Genomic DNA, 17612 nt, shown 5'->3' on the forward strand with positions numbered 1-17612 from the left:
ACCCAAGGTAACCATAAATCAAAATCCTCTAATAGATATGTAAAAACAAGGGAAAGGAACATCAGCTTAACACATGAGCTATGGGTTTTCAGCTCAAGATGGAGACCGGAGGCCTGGTGTGTCTCCAGACAGGCAGGTGGATGCACAGGTCACCCAGGCAGCTTGGGCTGGTCCGAACCTGGCTGGGGGCGAGCTTCAGGCCCCCTGGGTTCTCGGGGCTGTTTGCAGGCTGGGTAGGGTGGGCCCCCCTAGCACACAAAGCATGAGCATTAATCCATGACAGATCCTCTTCTACTGTGGATCCTGGTTTGCTAGTCTCATCATTGTCAGTTAATATTCTGCTGGAATCTCTGCATATCAGTGAACGAAGGAGGTGGTCTCCACTTTCCTCATGAGCTGATATCCTGAGCAGGCTATGGTTTCTTTGGGACACTGTTTTCCCCAACATCATTGAAAATTCTTCCCAGTGTTCTAAATTGGGAGAGTGTGGAAATTGGAGTTTGATGGTTGGTGGTTGGTTGGTTGTCTGGCTTGCTCCTTTGCCTGCTAAGTGTTTGCACATTGGAGCGTTTAATAAGTTTTTGTGTAGATGGTACTTTGTGAAAAGTCTGTTGCTTTTGGAACTTGCTGGATATTTTAAAGCACTGATTCTATTTATTTATGTCTGAATGTATGTATGTAGGTATGTATGTATGAAATCAGTGGGTTTTCATATATGTTTGGTGGAATTTGTGTTAGCTTTCCTAAGGTTTTCCAATGGGGTGCATTGCGGTCTTGGTTGGGATGGTGTTAGTGGTTGTGTCAGGTCATTGGAAAGACGAAAGGTGAGAGATGATCGCACTTGAAACAATGGGGCATCCAATATCTAAGCTGTGTACAGAGGAAAGAGAGGCCCATCAAGGGGATGCAGAGGGATCCATCAGTCACATTCCAGGAAGAATTCATTAGAGTCTGAGGTCTATGGAAGGAAAACGGTGAGTGGGACATCCTGGGGGAGAGCAAGTATGAAAAAAAGGAACCCATGCTCCTTGGATCAGCAGTTCTGTTAGATGTGAAAAATATGTTGTGCCTTCTGTAAGCAACTCCTTTTTTTCTGAATGATGGGAGCAGTATCTATGTAGGTAGCTGTCTCAAGGGTTTAGTCCCATCTTGAGCAGTATCATGAATGTATGATTTTATTTCTTGGTTTTGTTATTTGTGGTAGACAGTGGTCAGCTTCCTGAGGGACAGAAACATGGTTTCATTCATCTTTGACTTGTGGACTGTGTTTGGCACAAGCTATCTATAAAACAACACTTATGGTGAATGACCGACTGACTGATGGTTGCCGATTTAGGCCCCAAGGTCACAAACAAAACAGAAAAACAACTTCCGCTGTAGGGCTAGAACCATTGATCAAGTGCATTGGCTCCTTGGTTGGCTTTGACCATGGAGTAGAGTGACCATGTAGACTCCATTTGTTTGATGGGTATGTGGAGCACTTGATGGTACTGTAAGGTGACTGACTGCACTGTCGTTGGTGATTCAGCCTTCCCCTTCCTAGGCTTTCCTTAAATGAAACCTGGTAGATGATCAGAGGCAAGAGTCTGAATATGTGTTGCAGATGTTGAGGTTAGTTGAGCACCAATGCTAGGGACCATTTCCAGGGATTAGCTATCCAAGTGGTTTTGGGGCTGAGGTTCAGGAGACAGGCCCAAGGCAGCAGGAGTCCTGAGCCCTGGTTCCACCCCCTGTGAGCTTTCCTTTTGTGCTGTTAGACCAGCCCCTTTGCTTCCTGGCTGTGCTGCTTGCAGGCGCATGTCTCCTGCTGAGTGAACCCAGAAGTGTGGCATGTCACAAGGCTCACTTGCTGTCTGCCCGCCCAGGAGCCAGAGCTAGAGGTGTGAGCCAGAGAGGGTTCGAGCCACACTCTCCCATCTGGCGTGGACCCTGGGCAGGGCCCTGGCTGGGGGTCCAGGATGCTGACCATCCCTCACCTATCTTCCCCAGGCCCCAGTTGGCAGCAAGGCATTGTCAACCTATGCGGGTCACCAAGGTAAGCAGGCCCCTCCCTAGGTTGCTTTGTGTGGCAGACCTCTCTCCTGTGGGTGTTGCCCTGTTGGTCTTGGGCCCACTCCCTTCTCTCCTTCTGTCTCCTCTGCCTTCCTGTTGCCTCCTCTAGCCCTGGGTCCCTCCTCTGGCTGGCAGGGATCTCTCTTGGATCCCCCAGGGTGGCAGTTGGGCAGCTGGCAGTGCTGTCACGTCCCCAGTGGGCCTGAATTTTGGCCTCCTATCCTCAGGAGCCCCACTGGGTGCCTCCTACCTGGTCCCAGGTCAGGTGAGATCCCTTTGTGGAGGTTAGTCAGCCTCTTGGCCTTTCTTGTGCCCTTATCTTTGCTCCCTTTTCCCCATGGGGCTATAGATGTTTTGGTTGGACCAGTGTCAAGATATTTTTGTCCATTTTGGTTTCCTGGAGTCCCCGGGCTCAGAGGAGACACCCTGGCTGCTGACCTCGGATGGGGTGGTGCCTGCTCGGCAGTTGACCCCACTGCAGGGTGGCCCAGGGCACCCCAGCAGCCTGGGCTGGACTGAACCTGGCCAGAGGCAACCTTCAGGTCCTCTGGGATCCCAGGGCTGTCTGGCAGATGGGCAGGCTGGGCCCCATGAGTGCCCAAAGCCTCCTTTTCAGATGTGCCTGAGCAGAAATCCTCCACAGATCCTCTTCTTCCCTGGATGCTGGTGTCCTGGTCTCGTCGTTGTCAGTTCATAGTCTGCTTGTCTCTCTGCATGTCAGTTCATGAAGTAGGTTGTCTCCACTTTCCTCAGGAGCCCATATCCAGGTCAGGCTGTCATTTCTCTGGGAAGCGGGTGTCCCCAAAGAGTCAATGAGAAGCATTCCCAGCATGGGCTCGAATTTGGGAAGGTCTGGACCTCTGAGGTTGGTGCTTGGCTGGCCTGGTGCTTGGTTGTTTGGCTCACTTCCTCGCTGGCTATGTGTTTGGACGTTGGTCATTTAGGAAGTTCATTCCTAGATGGCACATTTGGAAAAGTCTGTGGCTTTTGGCACTTGCTTGCTATTTTCCACATTGCGTCTACTTATGTGTTTCTGTGTGTCTGTCTATATTTATGTAGGTATGGAATCAGTGCATTTTCATATGTTTTTGGTGATATTTGGGTTAGCTTTCCTAAGGTTTTCCAGTGGGGTGCATTTTGGTCTAGGTTGGGATGGGGTAGTGCTTGTGTCAGGTCATCTGAAAGAGGGAGAGAGGGTAGGGAATGGCATTTTAAGAAACAGTGGGGTGGCCAACATCTTAGCTGTGTGCAGAGAAAAGAGAGGTCCATAAAGGTGACTGGGAGGCATCATTTGGTCACCTTTCAGCAATTATTCCAGAAAGCCTGAGGTCCATAGAAGGAAAATGGTCAGTGAGAGGTTCTGGGGGATATAGAGTGTGAAAAAAATGAATCCACGCTCTTTGGGATCAGCAGGTCCGATACAGGAGAAAAAATCTGTTGTGCCCTTTATAAGCAACTGCTTTTTTTATCATGATCTCTGGTAGAAGCATCTTTGTAGCTGTCTCAGGTGTTTAGTCCTATCTTGAAGTGTATGGTGCATGCGTGTGTGGTGTGTGTGTGTGTGTGTGTGTGTGTGTGTGTGTGTGCATTTTATTCAGTGGTCAGCATCCTGAGGGAAGGAATCCTGGTTTTTTTTTTTCATCTTTCAATTATGGTCGCTGTTTGGCAGTGTGATCAGTAACATACTTACTCTGACTGAATGAATTACTGATGGTTTCTGGTTTAGTCCCCAGATACCTCAGTGAAACAAGGAAGATAGTAAAAGCTGTTGGGCTAGAATCATTGATCAAGTGTGTTGGCTCCTTGGTTGGCTTTTACAGTAGAGTAGTGTGAACCTTGTTGAATCCATTTGTTGGATGGTTATGTGGAGAACTTGATGATACTGTAAGGTGATAGACTTCACTGTCATTGGTGCTTCAGCCTTGCCCTTCTGACACTTTCCTTGAATGAAACCTGGTAGATGATCAGAGGGCAAGAGTCCTAATGTGAGTGGCAAATAATGAGGTTGGGTGAGCACCAATGCTAAGGGCCATTTCCAAGGATTAACTGTCGACATGGTTTTGGTGCTGAGGATCAGGATACAGGCCCAAGGATATCTAATTTTGTGAATGTGGAATAGGACGAAAAAAATATTGCTGTGAACAGATGCAAAGCAGTTCTCTGATGGCTCAGCAGAATCAGGATCTGGTGTTGTCACTGCCATGGCTCTTGTTCCTAGTGTGGTGTAAAATTTTGGACTTTTTATCACTCTCTTAGGGCCACACCCATGGAACTTAAAAGGGCCCAGGCTGTGGAGGGAATCAGAGCTGCAACTGTGGGCAGACACTGCAGGGACAGCAACGCCGGATCTGTGACATGTTCAAGACTCAAATCGAAGGTCACAGCAATGCTGGCTCCTCAGCCTACTGAGCAGTGCCAAGGATTGACCCCATGCCCTCATGGTTACGAGTCAGATTCCCTTCTGCTGAGACACAGTGGGGACTCATGTGGCACAGTTTGGAAGACCTCTCTATACTGAGTCCTTCTAGGTGACACGGGTCGGAGCAAAGAAGATAACCTCAAGTTAAGGCGGGGGGGGGGTTGATCCTGCTTCTTGGGCACCCCAATTTAACAGAAATGGTTTGGAGCATGGAGTCAACAAACGGGCTTTCTGTCATCTCATTCTGGCCTTGCTGCCCACCGGTTATATGAATCCTGGACAGGGTCATGTTACCCAGAATTAGTATACCCATGCGACCAACGGGAACCATTGTGACACACAGAGGGCTTCTGTGAGAGTTGGGTGGGTTTGTGTGCATTTCCGCACCTGACCACAGGACCTGGAGCCTCTGGTGCATCCCTGGAGTGACTGGAACACAAGCTGGGGTGTTGACTCCCATGCCTTCTTGACTCTCCTTTGAGGAGCCATCCCAGCCAGAACGTCATGGAGCCCTTCCTTGGGGGGCCAAGTATGCTTGCTCTGCAAACAGGTCATGAGGTGTTCCTGCTGTGGCAGAGCGGGTTCGCGATCTGGCGTGTGTCTGTGGCATTGCTGGTTCTATCCCTGGACCAGAGCAGGGGGTCCAGCGTCCAGCATTGCTCTTGATACCTCCGGCCTAGGCTGCACATACGGCTCGGACACTCCCTCTGGCCCCCAAACGTCCGCATGCCGCAGGTACAGCCGAAAAAGAAAAAAGTGCCGTGTCCCGTCAGGCTCCTGCTTGTCGACTGCAGAGTGGTTTGCTTGGAAAGGACACTGAACTTCTCCTGGGGAAAAGGAATATATATGGCATCCTAACATACATATGATGTATTGTATTTATTGCCTTTTCAGTGTAGGTACAGGCATACGTGTATCCATACACCTCCGTGATGTAATACATCTATCCACACACACATCAACTCACACCACACACTCACCCGCACACCCCAACACACACACGGACAAGCTCCCATCTGACACAGCCTAACTTCATCTCACCAGACAAAGGCACATCGTCTCATGGAGGAGTCACCGTGAGCCTTCTCCATTTCCCTCCAAGGATTCCACTCTAATCCCGTTCATGAGCTTTCTTCTCAGATGTCGGAGCTGTGAGAGGAAGGTGGATTCAGGCTGTGGTGGGGGTGAGGGAAGGATTGGGACCCCCTGAGAAGACACAGGGGACCACAGCCTGGAGAGCCCTGCTCTCCTTTCTGGTCTGCACTTGGGGAGGGCCTCTTGAGGTGGGCCTGGTTGTGTTGGTCCACCTGGAGCACAGTGTGCCCTGGTGCTCTCATCTAGGCCCTGGGGTCGAGACGGAAGTCCCTGGGTCCAAGCACTTCTCCAAACCGCCTTCCTCCACCCATTTGGGCCCTGCCTGTTTCCCACCTACCCTCTGTCCTGCATGCTGGGCTAAGGGGTCCCCCAGCCTGACAAGGTCCCAGCCCCACCGAGCTGCAGGCTGCCATCCAGTTGGAGGTGACCTGTCGCACAGGCACTCAAGCCGTCAGCAAAGAGCAGCGGGGGTGATGTTGGCCAGCAGCCGTGCACTGAAGGCCCTGTGTGAGAGGGAGGTTCTCCGGGTGGGGGAGGGCCACCCCTTTCAGCATGGTGGCCAGAGAAGGCGTCCTGGAGGAGGTGGCCTTTGAGCTGAGGCTGGACGATAGGGCCCCAGCCATGGGGAGAGGCCAGCAGCCAGAACGGCCAGTGCAGGTGCCCCGAGGAGGGAAGAAGCCAGGCTTGGAGTTCTCCACAGAAGCCCCCGGATGGTCAGAGCCAGATTGGGGAAGGCCTCCCTGGTGCCAGGAGAAAGGGAGGGGAAGGCATCGGTCGGTTTTGGGTTTGGCGGCTTCATTTGGCCTTCTTTGGCATCTGTGGAACCAAAACAAACAATCAAAAAAAAAAAAAAAAACACACAACAACAACTAAACCATACCACAGTGAGGATGCATGAGGGGAAAGATGAAGTTCCTTTCCCCAATTTCTCACACTTCCTCTCCTATTCAACGAAGCTTTGTGAGTTGAAAGGATGAATGTGAGACGGCCACAATGGTTTCGTGACAAGGGGACCTTTTATTGAAATCAAAACACAATCCTTATCCACGTTCAATGTGAGGGCCCAGGAATCCAATATGCAGGTATTCCTGAGAAGGTTACGAAATGATATTGGCCTTTTGGAGCCAATTCCGATGAGGCACGCTGGTGCCAGCAGACGTAACTGGGAGGAGGGAGAGCATCAGCTCAAGAGAGCAGTTGGACTGGAAAGGGAGAGATCCACTGTCCCTGTCTAGGGCGATGTCACAGGTGTAGGTCTCGGCGTGGCGGTGGTGTTTCGACCCAGCTGTCTGTCTGACCAAGGCATCCAACCTGGGTGGGACTTGGGAAGGCCGAGCCCTCCCGGTGCGAGCGTCCCGCTTCCTGGGGAAGCTGAGGAGCGAGGGGTTGCCCGGGACTGCGGGCACCTGTGGGCCCTGTGTGGGACAGCAGGCACCACAACCCTGCTGGGGCAAGGCTGGAGCTCGAAGTGGAGGTGGGCCAGCCTTTGTCTCATGGCCGCGTTTTCCCTTCTGAGCTGCAGGAGCTGTCTCTCCGCCCACAGAGCTGCCATCCCTGTTTCGTGGGCTCTTGTCTCATGGAAGAGGATCCCGTTCTGGTAAGAGACAGCGGTCCTGGCCACCTCTCTGCCCACGTCTTCCGCTCGCTTCTTGTAGACTCTGCCCTGCTGACACAGAGAGCCCAGGCGCCTGAACACCTGGGGGCATTTCTTCTGGAAGGCGAGGCCACGAGCCTCCTCCTCAATGGATCTTCTGAGGAGCAGCTTGAGGTGCTCTTCATGTAATTGAGGCAGCATCCTGAGTTGGAGCCGAAGCTCCTGAATCTCCCTTTCCAGCTGCGTGTGTCCGCCTGCAAGGACGCGCACTCGGCTTGGAGCCTTTGTACTTGTCCCGCCAGCTCTCCATTGAGTGGATGGTCTTCAGGCCGTTTTCTGGAGATGGCCTCGATGTGCTCTTCGTGCCGTTGCAGGGACCCTTCGCCGTGCCCAGGGTCCCTGAGACGCTTCCAATGGGCTTGCGGCCGCCGTGCCGGGGGCTGGTCGTCGTCTGCCACTTGGGTTCCCTCTGCTTCCCAGGGCTCAGGCCAATGGGTGGTCTTCAGGGTGCTTTCAGCCAGAGATGGCAGCTGGCTCCCTTTCTCCTCCAGGACCCGCCGGCTCCGTGTGTGTAAACGTGCCAGCACATCTTTCTGTCCCCTCAGGACCCGCATTCTCTGCTTCCATCCCTCTGTTTCCTGGCAGAGTCTTTCCAGGCATTGCTGCAGATGAGTGTTGTCCTTCAGCCCAGCCATGAGTTTCTTCTTCATCACTGCCTATTCTGTCACTGCCAAAAGTATCCATATGCGCTTCGAAGAAACAAAGGATGTAAGAGGATGGGTTGTAGTTTTAAAAGCATTGCTTTGATTCTATAAAGGAAATTTGAAAGTTCATGGTTGACATCACTTTACAATTTAGACAGGAATCAGAAAAAATATGACCGAAGTCACTGTGTTTATCTCGATGGACTTCACAGATGATTTTGAGTTATGTCTTCCTATGTTTCCTTTTTCTAACAATTTATCATTTTACATTGGTAGGAAATTTGGGATTGGTTATACCGGTCATTGAAGATTCTTGGCTCCACAATCCTATGAGCTATTTTCAGAGTGTGTTGCCATTCTTGGATGCCTGCTATTCCTCTGTTGGCACTCCAATTTCCTGTCAGAAAATACAGCCATTTCATATCATGGGTGTGCAGCGCAGATGTTTCTGTGTATCAGTTTTGGGACCTCAGAATGCTTTCTTGTGGCTGCCATGGCATATGATTGCTAAGAAGCCATCTACAACCCACTAGTGTATTTGGTTAGCATGTTACGTAGAGTCTATGTGACACTCATCGTTGCTTCCTATGTCTGGGGTCCTCTTGCATACTTCTGTACAGACCATGGCTACATTTACCCTATCCTTCTGTGCATCCAATGAAATTAGACGTGTCTTTTGTGATATCCCTCATCTCCTGGCCATTTCTTGCTCTGACCCTCACACAGACCAGCTTCACCCCTTCGACTTTGTGGGCTCTATTGAGGTAGTCACTGTTCTGATTGCCCTGATCTCCGATGGTTTCATTCTGCTGGTGAATCTTTTTTTAAAATTACATAATTAATTTTATTACATTTATAGGTATACAACAATCATCACAGCCAAATTTTATAGTATGTCCGTCTCAAACTCTAAGTATATCCCCCACCCCCCAACATGTCTCATTTACAAACCACAGGATTTTCAAAGTCTGTGAGTCACTATCTGTTCTGAAAAGAAGTTCATTGTGTCCTGTCTTTTATCTTCTCCACGTAAGTGGTAGCATTTGATGTTGGTGTCTCATTGTCTGACTTCACTTCGCATGATCATGTCTAGGTCCATCCATGTTCCTAAAAATGCCACTATTTCCTTCTTTTTTGGTGTCTGAGTAATATTCTGTTGTGTATATGTATGACATCTTCTTTATCCACTCCTCTCTTGATGGATATTTAGGTTGTTTCCATGACTCAGCTCTTGCAAATAGTGCTGCAATGAACATTGGAGTACATGTGTTTATTGAGTCATGGTGTTCTCTGGATAGATGCCCAGGAGTGGGATATCTGGATCGAATGGTAGTTCTATGTTTAGTTTTCTGAGGAATCTCCATACAGCTTTCCACAGTGGTTGCACCAGTGTACAATCTCACCAACAGTGTACTAGGGTTCCCTTTTCTCCACACCCTCTCCAGCACTTTTTGTTTGTAGACTTTTGGATGATGGCCATTCTGGCTGGTATAAGGTGGTACCTCAGAGTGGTTTTGATTTGCATCTCTCTAATAATGTGTGACATTGAACATCTTTTCATGTGTTTCTTGGCTATCTGTATGTCTTCTTTGGAGAATTGTCTGTTTAAATCTTCTGCCCATTTTTTGATAGGCTTGTTTGTTTGTTTGTTTGTTTGTTTTGGTATGGAGCTGCAGAGGTTGTTTATAAATTTTGGAGATGAATCCCTTGTCAGTGGATTCACTTGCAAAGATTTTCTCCCATTCTGTGGGTTGTCTTTTTGTGTTGTTTAGGGTTTCCTTTGCTGTGGAGAAACTTTGAAGTTCAATTAGGTCCCTTTTGTTTATTTTTGGTTTTGTTGTCAATACTCTGAGAGGTGGATCTGAGAAGATGTTGCTGTCATTTATGTAAGAGAGTGTTTGGCCTATGTTTTCCTCTAGGAGTTTGATAGTGTTTGGTCTTATATCTAGGTCTTTAATCCATTTGGAGTTTATTTTTGTGTATAGTGTTAGGGAGTGTTCTCATTTCATTCTTTTCCATGTGGCTGTCAAGTTTTCCCAGCACCACTTATGGAACAAGCTGTCCTTTCTCCATTGCATATTCTTGCCTCCTTTGTCATAGATGAATTTGCTGTAGGTGTGTGGGTTGAATTCTGGGCTTTCTATCCTGTTCCACTGTCTCTGTTTCTGTCTTTGTGCCAGTACCATGCAGTTTTGATGAATGTTGCTTTGTAGTATATTCTGAAGTTGGGGAGCCTGATTCCTCCAGCTCCATTTTTCTTTTTCAGGATGTCTTTGGCTATTCTGGGTCTTTTGTGCTTCCAAACAAACGTTAAAATATTTTGTTCGAGTTCTGTGAAAAATGTCCTTGGTAATTTGATAGGGATTGCATTGAATGTTTAGATTGCCTTAGGTAGTATAGTCATTTTGATAATATTAACTCTTCCAATCCATGAGCATGGTATATCTTTCCATCTCTTTGTGTCATCTTTGATTTCTTTCATGAGTGGCTTGTAGTTTTCAGAGTACAGGTCTTTTGTCTCTTTAGGTAGGTTTACTCCTAGGTATTTTATTCTTTTGGATGCGATAGTAAACGGGATTGCTTCAATAATTTATTTTTCTGCTCTTTCATTGTTAGTGTATAGAAATGATGTGGATTTCTGTGTATTGATTTTGTATCCTGTGACTTTGCCAAATTCATGGACGAGCTCTAACAATTTTCTGGTAGAGTCTTTAGGATTCTCTATGTATAGAATCATGTCATCTGCAAATAGGGATAGTTTTACTTCTGCCTTTCTAATTTGGATTCCTTTTTATCTGTCTCCATTTTAATCTTTTAACTTTTGTTGTTGACATGGATTGTGCTTATTACATTGTTCTATTCCAAGTTAAGACCAGTATTTGGACTTAAAATAATGGATTAAGTGGAACAATTGTAACTCTATAGAGTTAAATCTGATTCATTTATTTATTGAAATCACTTATCATATGCAAAAAAGTACATATTCATAAGTTGGATTGCTGAGTGTGAAATTCTTCTATACTGATGAGGGAATGTATACTTAGAAATGAAATCTTGAAATAGATCCATATTTATTTAAATGAATTAATTTTGCTTATTTGTCTCATATCAGGTGTCTTCCCTGGAGATCTATCACAGAAGTATTCATTTATCTATCAGTTCATTTACCTAATAGAGTAGGTACCTGTGTGGGGAAGTGAAAATGAAGTAAGATTGGAAATGAGGACTGAGGATGATTTTGTGGTATGGCATCAAAGTATAATCGCCTCAATTTAGTCACTTTTAAGTTAAAAAATAAAGTTATATACATATTCAGAGTTTATATTACTTTTGAAGCTTTCAAAAAACTGTAGGGCATATTTAATGTGGTTTATCTTTATCTTTGGATCTAAAACTTCAGAAGAAGCCATTGTGGAAAACCCTGAATGCTAAAGTGATTTGTGGGTGATTCTATCCAACCAATAATAAACCAAAAACAAATCTATCCAACCAATAAAAAATATCACTCCAGATATTTGAGGGAAGGCAATAAAACTAATAACCAAAGAAAGCAGGTGCATCATATTGAAGAGATGTTTCCTCAATAGTGAAATCAAATATACCCTGAATAGTTAACAAAGGTCAATGACATCATTTCCTATTCTCAAATGCTTTCAGAATAACCATGAAATCATGTTCAAGTTCCCAGGGCACTGTCTCCATGGGGAGAGTCACCCATAAATTCCTCTGAATGCAATCAGACTAGTAATCACATGGGGGAACAAGAAGGCATTTCTTGTTTTGGATGAGTAGATGGCACTGATTATCATAATTACTAGAATCCTTCCAGTGAAAACTATCAACCTGTTTTCAATTTCAAATCACAGACATGAGTTTTAGTCACCAATGCCAGACTCAGCACACTATACCATGAATGTGAATTATCTTTTCATAACTATCCCTTCTGCAGAAAGACTGTGTTTTCATCACTGTTATTGTGTTTTTGAAAAGGAGTAAACAACCTTGTTTCTACATGCTATAAGTCAAATACCAGGACTCAAGGTCCAAAGCACTCTGAAGGTGGAGTAAGCATTTCTTTAAAGCTCCACCTAGGATCCTGGCTAAGTAAAGATGCTGATCATCAGGCCAGAGTTGTTGATACTGTGTCTATGCCTCAGATAGTCCTAGTATTTGGTAGGGCTTTCAGTGATTCCGGAACATGACCTTACCATTCTCTCTTACCATCATGCATCCACAGTGTTTTATTTGTGCTGTAGATATCCATGGCCTCTTTTTATTAGCATCATATAAGAGACTGGGTTGTCAGAGTGTAAATTCCCCAAGAGAAGACTGAGTCATGAACAATATAATGTTTACTTGGTATATGTTTCAAAGACATATATGTTTACATGTAATGGATATAGGATATTTATTTGGTAAAAGATTCTAGGAAGCAAAAATGACAGAATGGGGATGGTGAGGATAAGAAAGAAGAAAGCTAATAAAGTATGCAAAATGAGTAAATTACAGCTGTATTTTTTCATATTTAAAAAGTTTTCTTGAAGTATACTTAATTGGCAACGTTGTGATAATTTCTGCTGCATAACAAACTGACTCAGTTATACAGGTACACACAGCCATTCTATTTCAGATCCTTTACCCAGATAGATTTTCACTGTATATTGGGTAGAGTTTTCTGTGCTATGCACCAGGTCCCCTTTGGCAAGTCATTCCAAATACCACGGTGTGAAAACCCCAGTCCATCCACACCCACAGAAGTCCCCTTTGGTAAACATAAATTTGTTTTCAAACGCTGTGAGTTTTTTTTTTTTCTTCTGTTCTGCAAATGAGGTCATTTGTATCCTTTATTTTAGATTCCACATGAAAGTGATGTTTGTTTTTCACTTTCCAACTTGGCATAGTATGAGTACCTCTAGGTCCATCCATGGTGATCGTAATGGTGTTATTTCATTCTTTCTTCAGGCTGAGTGACAACCCATTGTATACAGGGACCACATCTTCTGTATGCAACTATGTTGCCATCACCTTAAGATGTTTTGAAGTTTTCCTTTAAATATCTATGAAGAATTGTTCAAATGAAGGCTAAGGAGCTGAGGTATTTATCCATTGAGTTCTATGCCTTCTTAGTTGAGCACTTTTCTTAGCCCATCAGATCTCAGGCACTTCCAAAGCACCTTGAAGATAATCTGAGGATGATTTCAGGATCCTTTGACCTCAGGAAGAGAAGTCAAACACCTGAAATGGGAAGTTACCAGCACACCAGCATGGCTGTAGGTCAAGTCAGAGGTGACCGAGAATGACAAAGGATGGGAAATAGATGTGTCTGCTATAGCGACATCCACATTATTAAGTGGATGGCAAAGGCAAAAGAATACCAAATAGACTTTTGAAAGAAAATTAACAAGAGTTCCCATTGTGGCTCAGTGGTGAAGAACCTGAGTAGTGTCTGTGAGGATGAGAGTTTGATCCCTGGCCTTGCTCAGTGGGTTAAGGATCCAGCATTCCTGCAAGCTGCAGCATAAGTTGCAGATGCAGCTCAGAACCTGTGTTGCTCTGGCTGTGGTATAGGCAGGCAGCTGCAGCTCTAATTGGACCCCTAGCCCCAGATCTTCTGTATGCTGCAAGTGAAGCCCTGAAAAGAAAAAAAAAATATGTATATACCTGATAAGCTGACATTTCCTCCTCTCCTTCCTGGATCACTTTCTCATCAGTATTATGCTGAGGAACCACACAGCATTTTCAAAGGCCTCAGGATACTTCCTTCCCCTGCTCCTATCACAAACACCAGGCAGAAGGACCTTGAAATTCTGAAAAGGCCCTCTTCTACCCTTGGTCTCAAGAGAGATTCAGGACAAATCCCCTCCTATATGGAGACCAAACTGTGAACTTATTCTTTCATATTTATATGTGTTGTCTCTTCATATAGGTATGAGAATATTCTGCTAACATGCAGTATGTGGACTACACTAACTTGCCCCTTCCAAACTCATGTAACAGGAGACTGCATTGCCTTTTCTTGACCTCCCAAATAGACTTCTGGACTTTGGTTAACATGTCCACCACACAACAACAATAGGATATCTTTGTTCCCACTATCTTTGCATTTTTAAAATATGGATAGTAAGGTTAAAGGTTTGTAAGTATTTCCTAATATATTTACAGTGGGGCCAAAACTGAGTCTAAATTCAATGTCACTAAAGGGTTGAAGAAGCTCAGTTCTTGGGAGAATTATTAATCTAGTGCATGCATTATGTTTTCAGTATTGGTGAAATTACCATGCCAGAAACACCCCATAATCTAGCCTAGGGCATTTCCTTTCCTATTTCATAATGTACCTAAATGCATTGAGGGGCATTTTCTTCTTAACCTCTTCTTTTTCATTTTACACATAGCACATATCACAAGCAAATAGGAAAATTAATTCTCTTGAAGCATGTGAAGAGAGGGCAGATGACCTTTCCACACATCTCCACAGATCCCAGTTATATGACACAAGTAAAACAAAAATGTGTTACTCAGCTCATACAATTTTGCCTGCATGTTTGAGAATCTAACATCATGGGAACAAATTATAATGAAGAAGTTCAGTTTTTGTTTAATTTTCAGGAAGTGTTCTCTGGTGGTCTAATATTTAGGATTTAGTGCTTTCATAGCTGCAACCCAGGTTTGATTTCTGGTCTGGAAACTGAGATCCCATATCATACAGTTGCCAAAAAATGCTGTGGATTTTACAGAATGAGGAAAGGAAACATATGTAAGAGTCATTGGCTTTATTAGCTGTGTTGAATATGAGAAGTATGGATGTTTGTAGTTTTTAATCATTTTGAAATACTATATGTGTGTACATATGTATATGTATATATATGTATATGTGTGTGTGTGTGTGTGTGTGTGTGTGTATCTACTGATGACATCTCCCTTGTTTGGTTTGTGCTAATGAATCTATGTTTTTACTTTTTGGTCAATACTTAGTCAATATGGTGAACAGAATTTTGGAAAGATTAAATCATGGGGCAGACTTAATATTGCAAATTCCTCTTGAATTTAAATTCTGATGGTCTTGAAATTCAAATTTAGTGACCTCCAGAAGTTCTAGTTTTTAAGACTATGAGTTTAAATATTATAGTTCATGTTAAGTTCTTAACCAGTAGATGAATGGACTATACCTTCCATTTCATCATTTTCTATAGGGATAATTATATTTTCCAGCTCTATTTATGGAGTAGATAATATTGTCTTCATTGTCCTAACATGCCACCTCTCTCATATAACACAGTTGTATACAATCATGAGCTGTTTCTGAGTTCTCTATTCTGTTCCACTGATGTATGTGCCCACCCTTGTACCAATGCTACATTGTCTCAAAAACCCTAGCCTGTATAAGTTTTAATATCTGACAGTGACAATCTTTTCAAGTGTCTAACTTATTCTTCATATTTTGCATTTTCTAAGTACATTCTAAGTTGGTGCCAAATCCCCCAATGAGGTTGTATTTGCAAAGGCATTAAGGAAATAAATTAATTTCAGCAGAATTGACATCTTTAAAACATCTAGTTCTGCAATCCACAAACATATTACGTCTGTCAACTTCTTAGGCCTTCTGTCATGTTTTTAAATAATTGTTTTAACTTTTTTTCCTTTTGTGGGTGTTCAGTTTAGTTTTTATACAATAGTCTATCATTAGGGAATTTCCATTATCTTTTTTTTTTCTTGCATTTTAGGGCCACACCCATGGCATATGGAGGTTCAGAGGCTAGGGGTCAATTTGGAGCTACAGTTGTGAGCCTACACCACAGCCACAGCAACACAGGATCCAAACAACATCTACAACCTATATCACAGCTCATGGCAATGCCAGAGCACCAACCCACTGAGCAAGGCCAGGGATACAACCCTCATCCTCATGGATCATAGTCAGTTGTGTTAACTGCTGACCCAGGAAGGGAACTCCCCGTATAATTATTTTCATAACAGTTTGGAAGCACCTGACTTTTTAAAAAAATGAAGGAAGGAGGAGTTAGGAAAGTAGAGGTAGAGACAATGTGAACCTTACCTTAAAATCTGTTCATTCAAAACATGGGTTGTAGCCCTGATGAAAGATGAATCAAAGGCATAAGAATAACTTTCAAATCAAAACATAGTAAATATTCCTTATTTCTATGACTGTCAAGTCCAGCTGACTGAATCTGGATGAAACAATCTGTTGTCCTGTCCATGTATATTTAATCAAGTAAAATTTTAGTCCTTCAAAGGAATCATGCCATATCTAGTTCCTCTTGTTTTTCATTATTGTCTTTCTTTTTCATCTTACACATCATACAATGATATCCTTTGCCAGCCCCTGAGGCATTTGAAACAGCATTCTATACAGTGATGTTTCTCTGGGTTAGATAAGAATATTTATAATAGTTTAGTGTGTGATTTTATGTGGTACAATAGTTAACATGTTTAATAAGTTTTTACTTTTCATAAAATGTGCTAGGAAAATAAAACTATGCTGTTAAACCCACCATTTCAGTGATACTGTGTTAGGGTAACAGCGAGTGTCCGAATGCCTACCAATTGTTCTTTTTCAGATAGAATAAACTGTAGAGGCAAGGATGACTCAATATGCAACACAGGAAAAACATCAGAAAATTCAAAAATCAGCACACAGTGCTGAGACTCACTTCTAGAGGAAGTGAAATGCATCTATGTGCAATAAAGTGGGCATGTTAAGGTCTATGGCAAGGTAGCTAAATCATCCTCTATCATAAAAACCATTACATAACATTTAAATTCATAAAAACATAGTTGAAGGAGAGCACAATTTAATAAATCAAATAGGAATACCCATTGCGGCCTAGTAGAAATGAATCTGATTAGGAACCATGAGGTTGCAGGTTCAATCCCTGGGCTTGCTCAGTGGGTTAAGGATCTGGTATGGCTGTGACCTGTGGTGTATGTCACAGATGTGGCTCAGATCTGACATTGCTGTGGCTGGGGCAGGGGCTGGCAGCTACAGCTCTGATTGGACCCCTAATCTGGGAACATCCATATGCCATGGGTGAGACCCTAAATGCAAAAAACAATAATAAATAAATAAAATATCAAACAGTGGAATAAAAATATTTGGATATGTGGAATTATTATGAAGTCAAGTAAATCAAAGTCTATTAAATGACCTTAAAAATGGTTTTCCTTGGAGACAGAGACTGAAGTTGCAAGGGTAAGAAGCAGAAAGCTATTCCTTATTTTAATTCATTCTAAAATTTGATACAGTTTAACTAATTACATGTTTGCTTTTTCATTTATTTACTTACTTATTTTGGACTTGGAAATCTAAATTGAACCCCCCTATTTTTTGGCCACAACCATGGTGTGTGGAATGTCCCAGGGCCAGGTATTTAAATTGCACCAACACAGTGGCCAGAGACTTGGCAGTGACAATGCTAGTTCCTTAACCTACTAGGCCCACAGGGAACTCCCAATTATCTCTTCTAAATAAAAAACCTTTTGAAAAATATCAGGATTTCCATTCTGGCCACATATTTTTAATGACATATTGTTGACAAAACTATAGAGGGTCTGTAAAGACCTTGAAATGAGAACCAGGACAGAACAGAAAAGAAAAATATCATGGCTACTCTATATCCTAGGTTGTAGTGGTTTCTAAATTTGGCTCCAGGTTCTATAATGGAGGTGAGTCTTGTATTTGCTTTTTTTTTTTTTTTGAGAGAATTAACATCTTTATTACAACAGACCATCC

The 17612-nt window shown here is 43.8% G+C and overlaps 1 long non-coding RNA gene across 5 annotated transcripts in view; it reads left to right on the forward strand.

Annotated features, from left to right (window-relative positions):
• The window catches only part of LOC110258473, a 62352-nt gene that overhangs the window by 21271 nt on the left and 23469 nt on the right, over positions 1-17612 (forward strand). The window lies entirely within an intron of this gene.

This window comes from Sus scrofa, unplaced genomic scaffold (genome assembly GCF_000003025.6).
Source record: "Sus scrofa isolate TJ Tabasco breed Duroc unplaced genomic scaffold, Sscrofa11.1 Contig2118, whole genome shotgun sequence".
Lineage (NCBI taxonomy): Eukaryota > Metazoa > Chordata > Mammalia > Artiodactyla > Suidae > Sus > Sus scrofa.